Source organism: Artemia sp. Qi Xiang Cuo, chromosome 18 (genome assembly GCF_049724085.1).
Source record: "Artemia sp. Qi Xiang Cuo chromosome 18, ASM4972408v1, whole genome shotgun sequence".
NCBI lineage: Eukaryota > Metazoa > Arthropoda > Branchiopoda > Anostraca > Artemiidae > Artemia > Artemia sp. Qi Xiang Cuo.
In genome coordinates, this window is record NC_142811.1 from 47,631,193 (window position 1) to 47,651,256 (window position 20,064).

The 20,064-nt window shown below is 36.6% G+C and overlaps 1 protein-coding gene and 1 non-coding gene across 3 annotated transcripts in view; both read left to right on the plus strand.

The window, feature by feature from the left end:
- The first annotated feature begins 1,319 nt into the window (after positions 1–1,319).
- The window catches only part of LOC148941577 (AP-3 complex subunit beta-2-like), a 39,787-nt gene continuing 21,042 nt past the window's right edge, over positions 1,320–20,064 (plus strand). The window contains exon 1 of one of the 2 annotated variants that reach the window (XM_089104610.1): positions 1,320–1,435. The gene's annotated coding sequence lies outside the window, so the exon portion shown is untranslated. Of the gene's footprint in view, positions 1,436–5,071; positions 5,162–20,064 lie in introns of those variants that run through there. The other variant, XM_089104611.1, reaches the window with a different exon arrangement.
- On the plus strand, positions 12,600–12,802 carry LOC148941578 (small nucleolar RNA U3). Its single transcript, XR_016143326.1, has one exon. It is a non-coding gene; the product is annotated as a small nucleolar RNA U3 (small nucleolar RNA).

Sequence of the window (20,064 nt, forward strand, 5' to 3'; positions counted from 1 at the left end):
GGGTGGGCAGGCGGAATATATATCAATAACAACCCATCTATCAAGACTCAAGCTACTCAGACAGGAGTGGCAATTTAAAGGATTGGTATTTCTCCGAGTTCTGTACTCTGTCAAACCATCTAAGGCGTTCCATTTTTCGAAAATGTTTTGTCTGGACTCCATCTGCCTTCATCGTCTGCGTCAGCATTGTGAACCAAGTCACTGACGAGTGATTACGATAACGATAACTGATAACGCTAGCTTACAAGGCAGAGTTACTGTTGTCAGAAGACGGTTAAAAATGGCAAAAGTATTTTAAGTTATTGTTGATATCTTTGCGTCGGGATTTCTGTTTGAGCAGACAATTGAATCAAAATAAGTGAACTGCCTGGTTATCTCAACATTTTGACTGTACATTTCTATAGATGTCAGGGGGTTGGATGGTTTCTTGCCCATGGGCATAATTCTAGTCTTAGACCAGTTTTTATGTACCAAGTGTTTCTGCACTAGACGCCAGTACCTCCAGCGAAGTTTTGAGCTGACTGAGACTTTCACATATTAGTGCCACATCACCAGCAAAGTTGACATCCAATAGAGCTCTTCCAACAAAATCGATCCCGAAGGATGCGCCAGTAGTCTTTTGTTGAGAGTAGGATCCATAACGCAGTTAAAGAGTTCAGGTGCAGTTTGTGGTTTGGAATGAACATAAGATTTAAATGACGATGTAATATTGGTTTCAAATTAAATGTCATAAATTTCCCATGAATTTATTATGTCTAACCCTTATATGCTATCAACCATTTATTTATTCTTCATCTTTCAAATTTGGATATTTGAAATACAATATGGAGAAACTATCGTCGATGGAATTCAAATGGAAGATCTGCTGTTAGCAGTTGTAAGGCATCCTTACTATCAGTGGCTAATAGGATGTACTGGCAAAATTCATATTTAATCCGAAAATCATCAATACGACAGTAGTAATTTATCCAAAAGAAAAAGATTTTGGGGAAAAAATGAAAGTACAGACTTTGAGGTTTCACAAATTTTGGAATTTACTCGGACACTCATTATACAAAGAGCGTCATCCGAATTAAATTCAGATGTTGTATTTTATCACATACAATTCTATGACTAGTCGTTTTAGTGTAGCTACAAAGTTTAGTTGACAATTTTTAAACTTGTAGATTTTTGTTCTATTTTGAAAATTTTAGAAACAATTCGTTTTTCATCTTTTCATTTGGTTTATTTTCTTTACACTTCACAGATGTCAAGTCCATCATGTGTGGCCAATAATCCTAAAGAGCTCACATCGAGAACTACAAGCAATGGTATTCAGGTTGGCATTAGCTTTACTCGCTCCCCACATTTATATTCGTCCACAATGGTATCGATTGAACTCCATTTTACTAATGCAACAGCGAAAGATTTGGACAAAATTAAAGTAGCCAATAAGGTATTGTTGAAACTTCTTTTTTACTTAAAATGATCAATATTGAAATGGAAATAAAAGATATTTAATTTTGGTTAAAGTAAAAGATAATTAAGTTTATATTGGGCCACAATGGCACCAATTGAATCCCACTTTCTGGCGATATTAAAGAATCTATAAGGTAAAGTTGGAATTTCTTTTTTTTTATGTAAATAATAAAAAAAAATCCCGGAAAAGATGTTTTTCAAATTAATTTAAAGGCCATATAAAAGTTAAGATCAGCAGAAATAAATTTCTACAATAATTCAAATTCAAGACGACCAGTAATGAATATTAAAGAATAAACGAAACCCAAAACGAACAGAAAATAAATAAACAATCATAGCAAACAAACATACAACATTTACGAATATAAATGGATAGATAAATTTAAAAACGAATAAAACTTAATGTTCCCTTTCTTTTTGGGAACATGGACAGGACTCTCTTGGGGATTTGTTGGTACATTTAAACTCTTTTGATTCGAATCTCCAGTTCACAATGGAACTAGAAGATTCAGGAAAGCTGCCTTTCTTGGATGTTTTGATTATGAAAAATACTCCTAGCCTTGAATTTTCTATATACAGAAAGCCGACCCATGATGATCGGTATCTACACTTCTCGTCAAATCACCCTCCTTCTATTAAAAGAGGGGTCATAATCTCTTTAGTCGACAGAGTTTTAAAAATCTGCTCACTTAATCATGTAAATTCTGAATTAAATTATATCAAAGATATTCTATTCTGCAATGGCTACCCAATAAACCTTATTGAAAATATCATAGATTGACGATTAAAATAAGATAAAACAAGAATATAGGGAACCCGTCCCCCTTGATTCAGTTGTTCCAGCAATTGAGAAAAATACTTTCACCACTCTACCATACATTTCAAAACTTAATGATAAACTTAGAAAATTTTTAAATAAACACAATCTCTCTGTTTCTTTCAAAAGTGAACAAAAAGTCGAACAATTTTTTCAACACAGGAAAAGACAAAACTGACCATGTACTGGGTAGTGGTGTCTACAGAGTCCTGTGTTCATTTGGGAAGTTTTATATTGGTAGGACCCATCAAAAACTTGGTGAACGTTTGCATGAACGCCAAATTCCAACAGATAAGTCCCTAAGATCGGGAAATAAAAATGACAACTTTGATTCCGCCTTGGCCAAGCATATTTTCGAAAATCCTACACATCTTGTTCTTTTTGAGGAGGCAACTTTAATATCTACTGTAAATGGCCTACGGCAATCTTTTAAGGAGGCAACTGAGATAAAAAAATATATAAACAGGAATTTGGCTATAAATAGAGACACCGGAGATATTTCATTAAGCCCAATTTTTAACAATTTAATACTAAAAGACGCAATTAATATTTGCACCCAGTCAAATTTAAGAGAACCTATTTGCATATCTAATGAAAACTAAAATTGCAGACGAGCAAAAAGTATTGCGAGGCAAAACATTCTTGCCCAATCTCTTTGGTAAATCCTTTTTTCATTGGTTTCGGCTTGGTCTTTCATTCAGTGTCTGTTCGTATCTTTTGTAGTAAACTCCAAAAGGTTAGATTTTTTTTTTTTTTGTTTAGCACTGAGGACGACTTGACGGAGGTCCTTGTCGAAATAATTGATTGTTTTTCGTCTTCATATTTTGCCACTGGCTGACAAAATCCTCGTTTTCTCACCCTTTTTTGGTTTTATTTTTCATTTATTATTTTCTTTCCTCACTTAGCTTCATAATATCTCTGGAATGGCCAAGGTTATGAATTTTATGTATATAGGGAATGCTAAGGAGATTACTCAGCTAAATCGAAAGAGTTTAAGTGCATCATTTTTTTTTTTTAAATGGCATAGATGCATTATCTCAGGAAAAACATGAGGTGTTAAGTTGAAACTTACACGGAAAGTTGATGTGAATGGAAAATAATTCAAAGAACTTTATTTTTATCCAGATTGTAAAAAGGGCAGCTATTTAACATCACAGTAAAAGCTATGGGTATTATGTTGGAGCTTTCAGTTTAAGCTGTTGGAGATGTTGAACTAAATCAAAAGACTCTATATCCATCCAGGTTGTCAAAAAGAAGTATCGTCAGCATTATAGGAGGGGTTAAGGATATTATGTTAGAACTTTTAGGGAACATGGAAGGGAGTGTTTAACTAAAGAAGAATGTAATATGTGCGTCGGGGTGGTCTAAAAGACGAACCTGCAGTATCTCGTGAGTAGCTAAGAAAAGTTACTTGAAGCTGTCTGGGAATACTGATGGGAGTGTTGTGTCAAATCAAAAGACACTATGTGTATCCAGGCAGTCAAAATTGCTTGAGTACAATATCTCAGGAACGGCTTAGGTTATTAAGTTGAAATTTCAAGGAAATAGTTAGGAAGGATTTTGAACTTGAGAAAAGGCACTATGTGTATCCTGATTGTCAAAAGAGCCTACTCGCAGTAACCCAAGCAATGGCTGAGGATTTCAGGTTGAATTCTTAGGTAATGCTGTGAGATGTTGAACTAAATCAAAAGACAGAGTATGCATCAAGTAGTCGAAAAGGAGGACGTGTAATATATCAGGAATGGCTAAGGGTGTTTAGTTGAAATTTTCAGTTTACATTTAGGTGATGTCGGATCGGAAGAAGCTATTTTCATCCAGGTTGTCAAAAGGGTATATCTGCAATACCCGTCCTTCTAAAAGTAGTCAGTTGAAACATGGGGAATAGAGATGATGCTGCGGAAAAAAAAAATCAAAAGACAGCATGTGTTTCAGGGTCATCAAAATGGTGCATATGTCCTACCTATGGAATTACTAAGGGTATTTAGTGGAAATTTTTTGGAAATATGGATGGGGATATTGAATTAAATCACAAGACATTAAGTGCAGGAAAGGCTGTAAAATGACATATTGACCGTACCTCAGGAGCAGCTAATGGTATTAATTTTGAATTTTCAGTGAAAGTCGAGGGTCAAGCTAAATTAAAGATCTACAAGACAATATATGCATCTGGGCTGTCACAAGAGTGTATCTGCAATATCTCAAAAATGCATTACTTATCAAGTTTAAATTTTCAAGGAAAGTCGAAGGGAATAGTGAAATAAATTAAAAGACACTAACTGTGTCATGATCGTCAAAATAGTATACATTTGATAGCTCAGAAGCAGGTAAGGGTATTAAATTGAAACTTTCAGAAAAGTTGAGAGAGATGCTGGACTAATTCAAACGATGCTTGTACATCTGGCTTCTCAAAGGGGCATATTTGCTAAATCTCAGGAACAACTAAGTGTATTAAGTTTAAACTTGTCAAACTTGTCAAAAACTTGTCAAATTACAATGAATGGGGTAGTCAAACTGAAAACAAACATAAATTGCTATAAATATAAGTTGGACTAAACGCCCTTTACGCAGTCTGAACACCAGAACGTCATTTGTGTCTTGGAGAAAACAAAATACGTTTGAAACGTTTTCTCTATTATAACGTTACAACATCCAAAATTACTAAGATTCCCACCATTTAAATATCTATTTTTTAAACGGCCACCCTGCATTCATTATGTCTTTTTAGTAATATTTTTTCGATGGTGATTGTTCGTTTTTTTTTGTGGGTATGACAAATCAAACACATATTTAGAAAGAAACCTTTTTTTTTATTGATAGTGATTTGTGCCAGTTTTGTGGATAGGTGATACTAAATTTGATTTATAGAAAACTTGTTCATATTATAAAGTAAGAATTTTATAATTATGGTATTTTCTTGTAATTTGTATATAGCCTAGGGTTTTAGTTAGCCCATTAAGGGGAATGGGCCTATTGTCCGGCTAGTGACCATCATATTTAGAAAGAGTATTTAATGGGGAATCAGATGGTACTACTCTTTTTATAATATTAATTTAAAAAAACTATTTCCAAAAAATAAGTTTTTCAAAGAAAAGTAAAGAGCTCGATTAAACAAAAATGAGCAAAAATAAAATCAAATAATCTACCAAGCGTGAAACTACCACAAATCAGCATCGATAAATAAATGAAAACCAAAAACGAATAGAAATTACAATAAATAACCGAGTCAACAGGGTTGCCACCCTGACCTGGAAGAATTTACTAAATCGGAGAGGAAAAATTTACTAGATCGCATCTGTTTTTACTAAATGCTAAAAAAAAAAAACGCACCATCAAGCATCGATTTTTACTATAGGAGGATAATCAATACGATTTTCACAATCTTTTTCCTTATAGCTTCATTTTTAGTTGGTAAGATTTGATACACAGAAAGCCTGTTTTTGTCGACCTTTAGACGCCGGAAGTGAAGTGTCTGTTTATGAAAATAGATGACTGCTTGTCTGTCTCTGAAACAGACAAGCAAAATTGTAAATTGTCATATGTTTACGATAATTTTTTTCCCTTAATTCATGGAAAATAAAAAAATGTTCTGTTTACTATAAATCAAAACTTTTTACTAGATTTCGGGAAATTTACTAGATCCACTAAATTTATTAGATTCTTTTTTCTAGATCTAGTAAAATCCTACTGACGGTGGCAACCCTGCCTGGAATTTAACCCAGTGTAGTAACATTATTCTAACACTTTAACGATTTTTACTACTTAGAAAATCAGAAATTCTAATTTTAATTACTTTGTCTTTGTCTATCGTTAAGTAAATACGAATATATTTATTCCTTTTCAAAATCTCTTTAGCTATCCAAAAAACCCTAAATAAAACATCCTTTTGAATTTTAATTATTAGATATACTATATATGAAATTTTGTAAATTCATGAAATCTTTGTTACAAACAATAACATACTTTAAAACCAATAATACTTTTTATTAATATAATAAAAACAACTTGTCAAAACTTAAACTATAAATTGCTCGTTTTGCACAAGACAAGTAAGCAAGTGAGTAGCCCCTGGTACGGCTATTACTCGATAACTAGCCTCCTGAAAAAGGATAAATTTATAGTTAAAGTTTTGACAAATTGTTTTAACTATTAATTTAAAAAGTATTATGGGTTTTAAAGTATGTTATTGTTTTTAATAAAGATTTTATGAATTAACAAAACTTTATATATAGTATGTATGATGATTAAAACTCAAGTAATGTTTTATTTAGAGTTTTTTGAGTAACTAAAAAGACTTTGAAAAGAAAGAATTAAATATATAGACATTTCAATGAATATTCATGGTGATATTTTTCTGGTCTGTACAATTTTTGAAGAGCTCTTATCTTTAGGTGTAGTCGTAAGTTTGCCCTCTATGAACTGAGAGCTCTGACATGATCAATTTAATCCATGCTTCTTATTAACAAAGCGAAATTAACGAGCAGGGTTGACACCCTGACCTGGAGGAATTTACTAAATCGGAGAGGAAAAATTTACTAGATCGCATCTGTTTTTACTAAATGCTCAAAAAACATTTTTGAGCGTGCGGCCGCACGCGCACCGTCATGCATCGATTTTTACTATAGGAGGATAATCAATACGATTTTCACAATATTTTTTCCTTTTTTTTCTCTTTTTCTTTCGTTTTCATAGTATGATTGAAAATTCCGGAAACCTACAAGTTCAAAAATCCTTTATATATATATATATATATATATATATATATATATATATATATATATATATATATATATATATATATATATATATATATATATATATATATATATATATATATATATATATATATATATATATATATATATATATATATATATATATATATATATATATATATATATATATATATATATATATATATATATATATATATATATATATATATATATATGTATATATATATATATGTATATATATATATATATATATATATATATATATATATATATATATATATATATATATATATATATATATATATATATATATATATATATATATATTATATATATATATATATATATATATATATATATATATATATATATATATATATATGTGTGTGTGTGTGTGTGTGTGTGTGTGTGTGTGTGTGTGTGTGTGTGTGTGTGTGTGTGTATATATATATATATATATATATATATATATATATATATATATATATATATATAATGTTACATTTCTACTTACTTTTAATTTCTCTCGGCAGGCTTCTTTTTACTCAATAAAAATTTTCAAACTGAGGAGATTCACCTAATCACCTTGGGTGGTTGGCATTTGTTTTGATTCCAATAGATTCCCAATCATCACAAATCCAAGTGTCAGTATAGCTTCATTCTTAGTTGATAAGATTTGATACACAGAAAGCTGATTTTGTAGACCTTTAGACGCCGGAAGTGAAGTGTTTGATTATGAAAATAGGCGACTGCTTGTCTGTCTCTGAGACAGACAAGCAAAATTGTAAATTGTAAAACAGACAAGCAAAAATTGTAAATTGTCACTAATCCCTTTCGACTATTAAAAAGGGTGCTAACCCTTTGAATTTCAAATCGAATGAGCCCTTTTTCAAGTTTCTATGACAAAGATTTCAATAAAAACCTTATATGCCCCCAAAGCATAACTTATAACCCTTGCCCTGAGGGTTGTGAGGGAGTGTCCTCCTCAAAACATATTTTCTATCTGGAAATCAACAACTCTGAACAAAATGGCTATTAAAATTTTTTATTGGATGTGTTTGGGGGAATGATGGGTGTGGGGGGGGGGGGCTAGTTGCCCTCCAATCACTTTCGAATATTAAAAACGGCAGTAGCCCTTTGAATTTCCAATCGAATGAGCCTTTTTGAAGTTTTTACGACAACGCCTTCTATAAAAACCTTATATGCCCCCAGGGCATAACTTAAAACCATTGCCCTGAGGGTTGTGGGGGAATGTCCACCTCATAAACATATTTTCTATCTTGAAATCAACTAGGCTGAATAAAATGGCTATCTCAAAATTTTGATTGGATGTGTTTGGGGAACTGATGCGCGTGGGGGGGGGGGCTTGTTGCCCCCCAATCACTTTCGACTATTAAAAAGGGCACTAGCCCTTTGAATTTCCAATCGATTGAGCCTGTTTGAAGTTTCTACGACAATTTTTCTATAAAAACCTTATATGCCCCCATGGCATAATATAAAACCCTTGCCCTGAGGGATGTGGGGGAGTGTCCTCTTCAAAAGCATATTTTCTATCTGGAAATCCACTAGCCTACGCTGAACAAAATGGTTATCTCAAAATTTTGATTTGATGTGTTTGGGGGAATGATGGGCCTGGGGGGGGTAGTTGCCCTCCAATCACTTTCGGCTATTAAAAAGGGCCCTAGCCCTTTGAATTTCCAATCGAATGAGCCTGTTTTGAAGTTTCTACGACAACTCTTTCTATATAAACCTTATAAGCCCCCAGGGCATAACTTAAAACCCTTGCCCCGACGGTTGTGGGGGAGTGTCCTCCTCAAAAACATATTTTCTATCTGGAAATCAACTACGCTGAACAAAATGGCTATTTCAACATTTTGAGTGGATGTGTGTTGGGGAATGAGGGGCGTGGGGGGGGGGCTAGTTGCCCTCCAATCACTTTCGACTATTAAAAAGGGCACAAGCCACTCCAATTTCCAATTGAATGAGCCCTTTTCAAAGTTTCTACGACAACTTCTTCGATACGATGTGCCTTACTCTAAGGAAAAAAATAATAAATGATACCTTGTGCCAACATCGTTCTTATATGCCCTCAGGGCATAACTTAAAACCCTTGCCCCGGAGGTTGTGGGGGAGTGTCCTCCTCAATAACATATTTTCTATCTGGAAATCAACTACGCTGAACAAAATGGCTATCTCAAAATGTTTTTTGGATGTGTTTGGGGGATTGGTGGGCGGGGGGGCTAGTTGCCCTCCAATCACTTTCGACTATTAAAAAGGGCACAAGCCACTCCAATTTCCAATTGAATGAGCCCTTTTCGAAGTTTCTACGACATCTACTTCGATACGAAGTGCCCTGCTCTAAAGGAAAAAAAAAATAAATGATACATTGTGCCAACATCGTTCTTATATGCCCTCAGGGCATAACTTAAAACCCTCGGTGGTTCAAACCCGGTAATCCTCACGCCACCCCCTATATTCGGCTTTGCTTAGAAGTGTGACGTTAAAATCAGGGGAAAACCCACATGATTCAGACATTTTGAGTTTTTTAACTTTTGTTCCATATATTTGACTATACAACATTTTGGTGATCCAGTTTCTATTGGAAAAAATCAGGGTCGTATTCAGGATTTTATTTTGTGAGGGGGGTGGTTATAAAAGGATTTTTTCGGGGGGGGGGCTTACAAAAAAAAACTTTAAAGAACACATCAAAAGAAATTTTTAATCATTTTTTCACGTTTTTACGAGTTGGACTAAAATTTCGTGCGGGGGGGGGGGTGAAACACGCTGCCCCCTGGATAAAGCCTTAGACAGAATATATAGGTTGTCCTCATTGAGATTCCGTTTTCAGTCTTTGGGTGCATTCCAGGCTCGGAAAAACTCACTTATTTGCTTCAGTTGACATCATGGTAATTGCTACCATTGCTGGTATGACAGAAAAGTATCTTTGAATTTACTTTTGTTGCAATATTGCCAATGATAGTTAACGGAACTGTTTAGTCAAGCAAATTGGCGTCATTATCATCATTGGTATTATTATCAGACTAAACATGTTGAAATAATTATTGGAGCCAAAGAGAGAGTAATATTGTTGAGTGTATGAACATTATATTCTTATAGGCGAAATCAGCCCTTAGTTACTTCACAACCACTCCTGGTGGATGTCAATTTTAAGTAATTTCTGTAGTAAATGTAAAAGTTACTACAGTTTACAACCTGGAACGAACCCTTTAATCCTCATCCTTCTTTGATTTATCTCTATAAGCAGCTGTAGTAAAGTAAGTTTAGGTAGGGTGTTATTTTGCTATTTTTAGGGGGCATAGTTACGGTCCTTAGGTGATTAAATCTCGGGTAGCGTGTCCTTAGATTCGACCTAACTAATTAACTTGAGCGTACTTACTGGGAGTTAATGAGAAGCTTAAATAACGTTGTAGAGAGGTGGGTTATAATAGAATACTTCTATTGATGCAACACACGATACAAGTCCTGACTATATATATATATATATATATATATATATATATATATATATATATATATATATATATATATATATATATATATATATATATATATATATATATATATATATATATTTATATATATATATATATATATATATATATATATATATATATATATATATATATATATATATATATATATATATATATATATATATATATATATATATATATATATATATATATATATATATATATATATATATATATATATATATATATATATATATAAGCCACGGGAACTAGTTGTCCCACAGAATCAACAATTATAATAATATTATCATCGAGTACAATACAATAAGATACTTAAACACTTACTATCTTCCAAGGTATTCCCAAAAATAAACGGACAGAGGTTAGCCCGAAAAATTGGTTAGTACGACCCTCGGTTCGAAAAATTGAATCTTTTATACTAAAAATCAACCACGTCAATCCGGCCAATTGACGTACTTAGCCAGGAAAGTGGTCATTTCTCAAATTCTAAGCCTCACATAAAGGATGTTTTGTTTTATCTCAGTAAAACAAAGTGATATTTCGAAACTTAACAATTCGTATTTTGCGTTATAAATATTTCATTTTATATTAAATTATTTCTGCTTAATTGGATAGGTTATCACATGTCCACAAAGAAAAGACGGAAGAAAATAGTTAGAGATTGCTTAGTTTTATCGGTACTTTCGCATTATCAGGGCCTCTCTAAAAAGTCAAGTTTGGTTTAATGCTAATGAAATAAAATAAAATAGGATGACTATATAATAGTTTAGAAACAAATTCGGGCTATATATTTGCATATTTGGGGGAGTGGGGGGCAAAGCATAGCATATAATAAATACCTAACCTAAACTAGGTACCTTCCCCCCCCCCCTAAAAAAACACAAAAGAACAACACTTTAAATATCTTAAAACCACGCTATACAACGTATTTCTCTACTGTGGTGTATCGAATCATCTTGTAAAGACGGGTTTTTCATTGTGTCTTTCCCGTTGGACTGTAGCATCTCTTGTTGGACTTCTTTAGAGGGGCACTGATAATGCGAAAGTACCGTTTTATCTCTATAATCCTTTTGGTGCCGGGTAAGTAAAAGGTCGCTAGCCGAACGTCCAAAAATAATCGTTGTCTACCGCTAGTTTCAATTTCTAGCTCTAACTAAAAAGAAAGAAGTATAAAAACAGCTAACTTTTGGAGAAGTAATTTTAAAAAATAATAGAATTCGAAAAACATATATTTTGTATCTTTATTTATAACCGAAGGAAACGTCCCTGTCCCCCTTACGTTTTCGTGAATAGACGCCCCTACTGAAAGACCTAACTGGGTTCGATCCTTGATCAGATTTTACAATTTCGTCATTTTCTTGTTGGATGATGTTACCTGCGGGTTTTAGCAAAGTATAACAATTATCTGTTTTTATCTCTACACTAAAAGACGTGGATGATTTGGCTTTCCTTTCTACTTATCGCCTTCAAGTCCGTATCCGCAGGGGGGGGGGTACCAGGTCTGAACCCCCCTCCAAAATTTTGTCTGTGTCGTAAAACTGCATACAAAGAAAAATTTTGATGCTTTTTATTGTAACCCCCCTCCCAAACAAAAATCCTTGTTGCGACTTCATACCCATAAAAGATTAATTGAAATGTGGCGGATTTTTTCTTATTCTTTTTTTTTAATTTAGTGTCATCCCCACTTTTGCGTTCGAAATTAATAGATACATCCAGCAATTAAGACTATTTTTACTAAGGCATACTGACACTAGCGCTATTCATATTGCATTCATTAACAATATGTATGTGTCAGTAGGTAGAATAATTGATTATTTAGTTTGCAATTCTACTCTGGCAAGTCCCTTGCAAAGGAATCAATTTTTGGGTAAAAAATCATATTTAGTAATATTTCTATTAAGTCTCAATGCAAAACCTATTTTAAGCTTTAAATTGAAATTTCAGAACAATGGAAGTATATTATGAAAATTTTTGCGACTCGAATTCCTTTTGATACAGCTATTGTATATTCATAAAATAGTAACAATGGGTTTTGATAATTTTTGTATAAGTTAAAGCTGGAAACCTTATTGAATTAGGATCATACTTCGCTGAATCATTTCTGTAGTATGATTGCCTAGGCTTTGCGGGGAAACTGATGATTCCACAAACCATGATGATGGGTGGAAACGTCTACCTCTGAGCGGGAAGCAGGTCGGATTTGGCTTAAGCTGGAACCTGGTTTTGAGTATCGTTCGTAGCTGTTGTGATTATGGCTGGGAGGAGGTGGATGCAGTGATGCCACTACGAATTTTAAAACCTGTGAACAATAGGCTAAAAAACCTGTGACCACCTTTAAAGCGTGTTCAGGCATTCTTTCTAAAGTTAACATTTGTTACTCTGAAGTAGCAGCACTAGATTCAGGCTGGGATGCCAAATGGACACTTTTAGTGCCTTTTGGACACTTTTTCACTCTGAAGGACACCGGGACACTATTGGATCAAAAAAGGCAGCTTTTTGAAATAAAGGACACTTTTTGGACATTTTTCCAAATCAAATGTCTTTCATTTCTTCTTTTTTTTAATTTTTTTAATTTGTACTTTACTTTTAAGCTTTGGTAACGGCTTTGGGATTTTTCTTAGATGTTTTTGTGCCCTGCGCAAGCACCATTTATCAACCGAATAGGACCTAAAGTCTTAACCAATGTGGTATGCTAGAACTATCAAATCCATCCTTTTCTTCTATCCTACGGTTGACGTTTGTCATCAAGTCGGTCAACTTCAAAGACCTACCTACTGTAGGTGGCAAAGTCACCAAGGCCACTGAGAAGGCTGGAAAGAAGAAGTGAATGGCCATTCCCTGCTGGCACGTTCTGGGTAAATCCTTTTGGCGTGTAGCCGTGTGGATATGGCTGATATTATAAGCCTTCTGAAGCCTATTACTGATTCTAAGTGGGAGCAAAGGGATAGTTAAGGCTGGAAATTTCCATGGCGGTGGTGGGCATCCAGGCAATGAGGCTTGACTCTCCGTCCCAAGGCTGCATAGGAAGTCCACTAGCGCACCTCACAGTGGTGAAGGGGTGTCAACATCACCGAGCTCCACGCCGAGCAAGGTGATGGCCAACGCGCTTTGGGTGACCGCAAGACTGGGGACCTTGTGATGTACCTTATCCCCAAGAAACGCTCAATATTGATGACAAATATGATGATTAAAAGTTTGGCTACGGCATCCCCGGTATTATGCAATGCGACGAGAATGGCGTTCTCGTCAAAAAGTAGGCTAGCTACCGTCTTATCAAGAAGAAAAGGCCTGAATATCGGCTGCTGGATCCTGTGCTCGATTAAATGTTTATTGACACAATCTTTTGTAGCTGATGAATATTATCTTTATAACTTTGATAATCTGTGTGTTTCTGACACGAGACTAAATGGACATAACATCTTGGCCCTTGAATTCTCGGCTGGGAAGGCGGTCTCTTTTTTAACTCAGGACCATTAGATGGATCTGGCCGAGCAGGAGTAGGTATCCTGTTGTCCCCCAAAGCAGTCACTGGGCTCAACGAATATGAGCCTGTGTCTGAGAGAATCGTAAGGGCAAGAATTAAAGGTCGCGTGAACAATCTGACTATCCTTAGCGTTTACGCCCCAATAAGAGATGCCACTGAACAGCAAAAAGATCAGTTTTTCAGTGACCTGCAGACAGTCATTGATAAGATTCCACGGAAAAATATCCTTCTAACTGGAGGCGAATTCAATGCCAGAATCGGCAGAAAGCTGAATAACTTGGAACAGGCGATTGGCAAGCTTGGCCTCGGAGACCGGTGCACAAATGCAAACAGGCTTCTGCTGTTCGCAATGCAGAACAATCTCGCTGTGGCTAACACCTGGTTTAGGCACAAGTCGTTTCATACGTATACATGGAATTTTTGTGATGGAATAGTAAAGGCCCAAATAGATTATCTCCTTGTATCCCGATGATGGATATCCATGGTGTCGGACTCGAGAGGGCGCAGAGGTGCTGACACGGAATCACAAAATGGATCTGACCACTTCTTGCTGAAGACAAGGCTAAAGTACAGACTTAGCTCAAGGAAGACTACTATGCCGAACCAGAAAATAGACGTGTTGAGGATGAAAGTAGATGAGTACCGAGGAGCACTTGTTCTTGAACGCTCAAACCGATTCGTTGTCCTTCAAGATGACACCGAGGAGGCAACCCCGACTGATCAGTGCCCCAACTGCCCCAAGATAAAGATTGAGAAGAAATGGAGCAAACTCAAGGACCAAAACAATGAAGCTGCCTCAAACATACTTGGGTTTGTCAAGCGTAAAACCAAGAAATGGATCTCAGAAGAGACACTCAAACTCTGCCAAGAAAAAAGAAATGACCAACAAAAAATCCCCCACATACAAAATGCTACGACAAGAATGTCACAAATCGGGAAGAGCTGACAAAAAAGCCTACTGGTTTAATGTTCCCAGTGATATGGAAAGAGCAGCATAACGGAGCGATACACGAAAACTCTATCAGATACTTGGAGAATGCACTGGGAAGAAGAAGCAAACTACCATCCTCTCGCTTAAGGTGAAGGATGGGAAAATACTCAAAAGCAGCGAGGAGCATATCGAAAGATGGCGTGCTCACTTCCAAGAGCTATCGAGACCAGAAGACAATAGTATTCGAAAGCAACCACTTGCTGCACCACAGAACCCCCCACACAACCAGGCTTATGAAATGTATGTACGGACCCACCCTCCAGGGATGAAGTAATTAAGGCGATCCAAGTTTTTAAAAACCATGAAAGCCCAGGAATAGCTGGGATTCCTGCCGAGCCACTGAAAGCTCTCCCTGAGGTGGTGATGGATAAACTTCATAGCGTGATAACTGAAGGCTGAGACGATTAATACATCCCAGATGACTGGAAGACCTCAATAATTGTCCCTATCTTCAAAAAAGGAGACCTAATGGACTGCAAAAACTACCAAGGTATATCCCCTATCCCCATTGCTGCCAAGCTGTTCGCAGTGATACCTTTAAATAGATTCAGAGACACCCGAAACAGACGAACGGGACTCAACCAAGCAGGATTCAGACCGGGCATGGGTTGATGTGACCAGATTTGTAGCCTGTGACAACTCCTTGAACACCGGTTTAAACACCAGCAGGAAACAATCCAAATCTTCATAGACTTCATTACCGCGCTTGATTCACTCCATCGTGATGCATTATGGGAAGCAATAAGAGAGGACGGTGTGCTTGAGAACATCATCAATCTGCTCAAGGCTTACTATGCTGGAACAAAGGCCTAGGTAAGAGTCGATGGCCATCTTTCAGATATGGTCCTGATCGAGGAAGGTGTACGTCAAGGATGTGTCCTTTCACCATCTTTATTCAACTTCGTCATCGATTGGATCCTCAGGGTCCTGGGCAATTATAAAGGCGTTGCAGTGAGCCCGTCCTTCTCCATCACAGATCTTGACTATGCTGACGATGTGGATATGCTTGCTGAATCTGTTGCAGAAGCCCAGGCTATGATAAATGACATGACAGTCACGGAACTCTCGACTGGTCTCCAAATAAGCCTACCAAAAACAAAAACCATGCGAACAGATGGGTTGGATGAAACCCCTGTTGTCCTAAATGTTAATCAGATAGAGGACGTCCAGTCGTTCAAATACATCGGATTGATGGTAAACCTTGCCGGCAAATCTTCAGAAGAAATCCAGAGCTGCAAACCGTCAGACTGGAGTGTCTTCCTTCAACAACGGAAGCATGGAAGCAGATCAAAATATCGCCACGCACAAAGCTCCGAGTGTATGAAGCTATGGTTCTCTGTCCTCCTCTATGGATGTGAAACATGGTCACTTAAAGTAGCCGACGCGTTGAGCTTGAATATATTCAGCCACAAGTGCCTGCGCTATGTCCTGGGTATCTGCCTCACAGATAGAATCTCGAATGAAGAAGTAAGGAGAAAATGTGGGGATCGCCCACTTGTCTCTGACATTGTTAAGCACAGGAGATTGAGATGGTTTGGCCACACAGTGCAAAGACCAGATGACCATATGAGCAAAATATGTCTCAAATGTCTACCACCACCGGCATGGAAGAAGAGGGAAGGAGGCCTAAAGAAGACGTGGCTAGCAACAGTTAAGTTTGATTTGGAGTCATTTGGAGGATTCCGAAAATACGGCTGTCACTAGGATCGCCAGTGGCTTGAAATGGTCAGGCCTGCCACTCTCAAGTGAAACCTATGGAAGGAGGCATATCGTCATCTGCAGGGCGCCACGATGAGTCTGGATACGGCTTGAACGTGCAACAAGTACAAGTAAGCACAAGGTTGTTATTATACTGCTGTCATAGAAAGAAAGGAGTTTCGCAGAAAAGCTGTGTTGCGGCTCAATTTTATTTATAGCCGCTAGCGAATGTTTCTGTTTTATATTCTATACTTTAGCTATGATTTTTTGTCTAACACTTGTCGCCAGTTTCTACCGAGTATTACTCAAGCGAAATTAGTTCAGTCGGCCTTTTCTTCTCACTTTTTTAGTTCTCAAAAATGTCATTTTTTCTCCGGGCTACTTCTAAATGTTCCGAAAACGACAAGATAGAGGAGTTGTTAAATGATTTTAACTCCTTGACCAACCAGTTGACTGAGTGGTTAAGGAGATTGACGTATTTTGTTGAACTTTAAAATCGTGTAGGTCAAAATAGACATTTCGTTGCTACAGCCGTTTGGACGTTGTCACACCCGAAGATCCTTAATAGCTCCCGAATAACAATGACTCGCATCTTTTTCGCATAACTTATGAAAATGCCGAAGCGAAAATGAATCTCTATGATTGGTTCTTTACTTTTCGAATAAGATAGGTAGCGGTATTGATAATCGATATAAAATTTCACTCTGTTGACATTCTAATCACGATTTTTTTTATGCCATATCTTCAAATTGAACTAGTACTAAACTTAATTTATTGGTAGCGTTAATGACAAATATGGAAATACTTGCAGAACTCATGCAGGTAACAGACCGCGAGGTAGCGGAACAAAGAAGGACGAATTTCACAGACTTTTTGACACTTTTTTCACAGTCTTTGAAAATTCATAGTGGCAACCCTGTATATTGGCTAGTTTTCTAGAAGGACACTAAAAGTGTCCATTTTTGGCTGATTTGGACACTTTTGTCCTTAAAAGTTTTGGTGTGACAAGGTCCGAACGGCTGCAGTAACGAAATGTCTATCAAGGAGGCACACTTGTGCCTCTATAAAGAGGCGACCCACCACAATGTTAAGCGATTTCAGGTCCTATAGGTCACAGAGAGACGGCGGCAATCGCATTTTGTAGCCCAAGCTCAAACTAAGAAACTTGCAAAATTTCATCCTCCTCTGACTTTATCTTCATGGGGTAAACTGGGCCGGAAGTTTGGACCCTCCCACCACAGCTCCCCTTTAACGTTGTCCGATTGGGCTGAAACTTAGAGGTTAAGCTTTCCTAGGGCCCGGGAGCTTATCCTCGAAATTTCAGCTCAAACCGATCACTCCTTCCCTGTTTTCAAAAAACCAAATATAGCCACTTAAAATTCATCATTTCTTTTTTTTCTTAGCCACGCCTACAGGCCACAGTTGGCAACTGATCCGGGTGAATGAGGACTCATTCGAAGCAGAATTCAACCTGATAGGGCCTTTTGATATTTTCAGACCGAAAAAATTATCCCCCGAATTTATATTTACGAAAAACCTCGTTTTCCTATAATAGCCCATGTTAATTTTTCCCACCACAACCCCCCTTTAACGTTGTCTGATCGGGCTGAAATTTAGAGGATAAGTTTTCCTGGAGCCTGGGAGCTTATCCTCGAAATTTCAGCTCAATCTGATTACTCCTTCCCTGTTTTCCAAAAACCAAATATCAAGTTTCGTGGGAATTTGCTTGCGTCGAAAATAGCTTCCATTTACTAAAAAACAATTACAATTGTGTCTGTTTAGTCCAGCGGTTGATACTCCAGACTGACAGGCGGAAAACCTGGGTTCGATTCACCGTCAGAGCAAATTCTTTAAATACTGAATTTAAACTTTAAAAAAGAAACTCAGTTTCTTTTTTAAATTATTTGAAAAAAATTACGTTTTCTAAAGAGTTAAAGAGGCTGAGTTACAAGGTCGACCCTTAAAACGTACAGGGATTACGAGGCACAGTTGGGGGGCTGTTAAAGAGGCTGAGCCACAAGTTCGAACCTTAAAACGTACAGGGATTAGGAGGCACCCTGTACGACGTGATTTGAGTATTCAGGAATTAAAAGCCTTAACACAAGAATGTTCAAGAGCGGGGGTTTGGGGGGCGGCAGCCCCCCAACTTTAACTGCTGACACGATCAGCTAACAGTTAGTCAAGCAATAATAAGTAATAAACTGTACAAAAATGTGCAGAAATTATTTGAAAAAACTACGTTTTCTAAAGAGTTAAAGAGGCTGAGTTACAAGGTCGAACCTTAAACCATACAGGGATTAGGAGGCACAGTTGGGGGGCTGCCGCCCCCAAACACCCCGCTTTCGCAGCCTTTAAATATAAAAAAAAATTTCTTTAAACTGAAAGTAAGGAGCGACATTAAAACTTAAAACGAACAGAAATTATTCCGTATATGAAAGGGGCTGTGCCCTCCTCAACGCCTCGCTATTTACGCTAAAGTTTTTATTGTTTAAAAAAAAAAGTTGTGAGAAAGTCAAACTTTAGCGTAAAGAGCTAGGCGTTGAGGAGGGCACAACCCCTTTTATATACGGAATAATTTCTGTTCGTTTTAAGTTTTAATGTCGCTCCTTACTTTCAGTTTAAAGAATTTTTTTTTTTATTTAAAGGCGGCGAAAGCGGGGGGTTGGGGGGGGGGCGGCAGCCCCGCAACTGTGCCTCCTAATCCTTGTACGTTTTAAGGTTAGACCTTGTTACTCAGCCTCTTTAAATCTTTAGAAAACGTAGTTTTTTTCAAATAATCTTGACCTAAGATGACCTACATGGTCTTAAACTTGAAAATTAAATTGTTCAATCTACATGGAAAAACGTATCATCACCTCTGCACGGTTTTCCGCATCATGAAATTGCACCTTAAGTTCAGACACATAGGATTTTCCTTAAAGACCATGTGCAAACCTGACAGAAATCCCAATTCCCAGACTTGAAATCTATTCCCAATACCAGGCAGGAACTATCAATTTTTTGGTTCGTGCATTTTCTTTCAAATTCTGTATGTTTCGCCCCAGAGCGCAACTTATGATGTAAGGAGATAGAATGGCAAATTACGTTGCTTAGATAGAGGTTCGCAAAATAATGGAAGGTAAAATAAAAAGATGTAGTTTGTTGCAAAACAACTATGTAAAGTTCAGTCTTCATTAACAGATTCCTCCACCAGATTCCGGGATCTAGAACAAAAGACGTCGATCACATTAACCACTCAGCCAACTGGTTAGTCAAGTTGTTAAAATTGTTTAACAACTACTATATCTTGCCGTTTTCTGAACATTTAGAAGATACCCTGAGCTACTTAAGGCAATTGTAGGGCTGAATTATCTAGCGAAAAAGTCTTC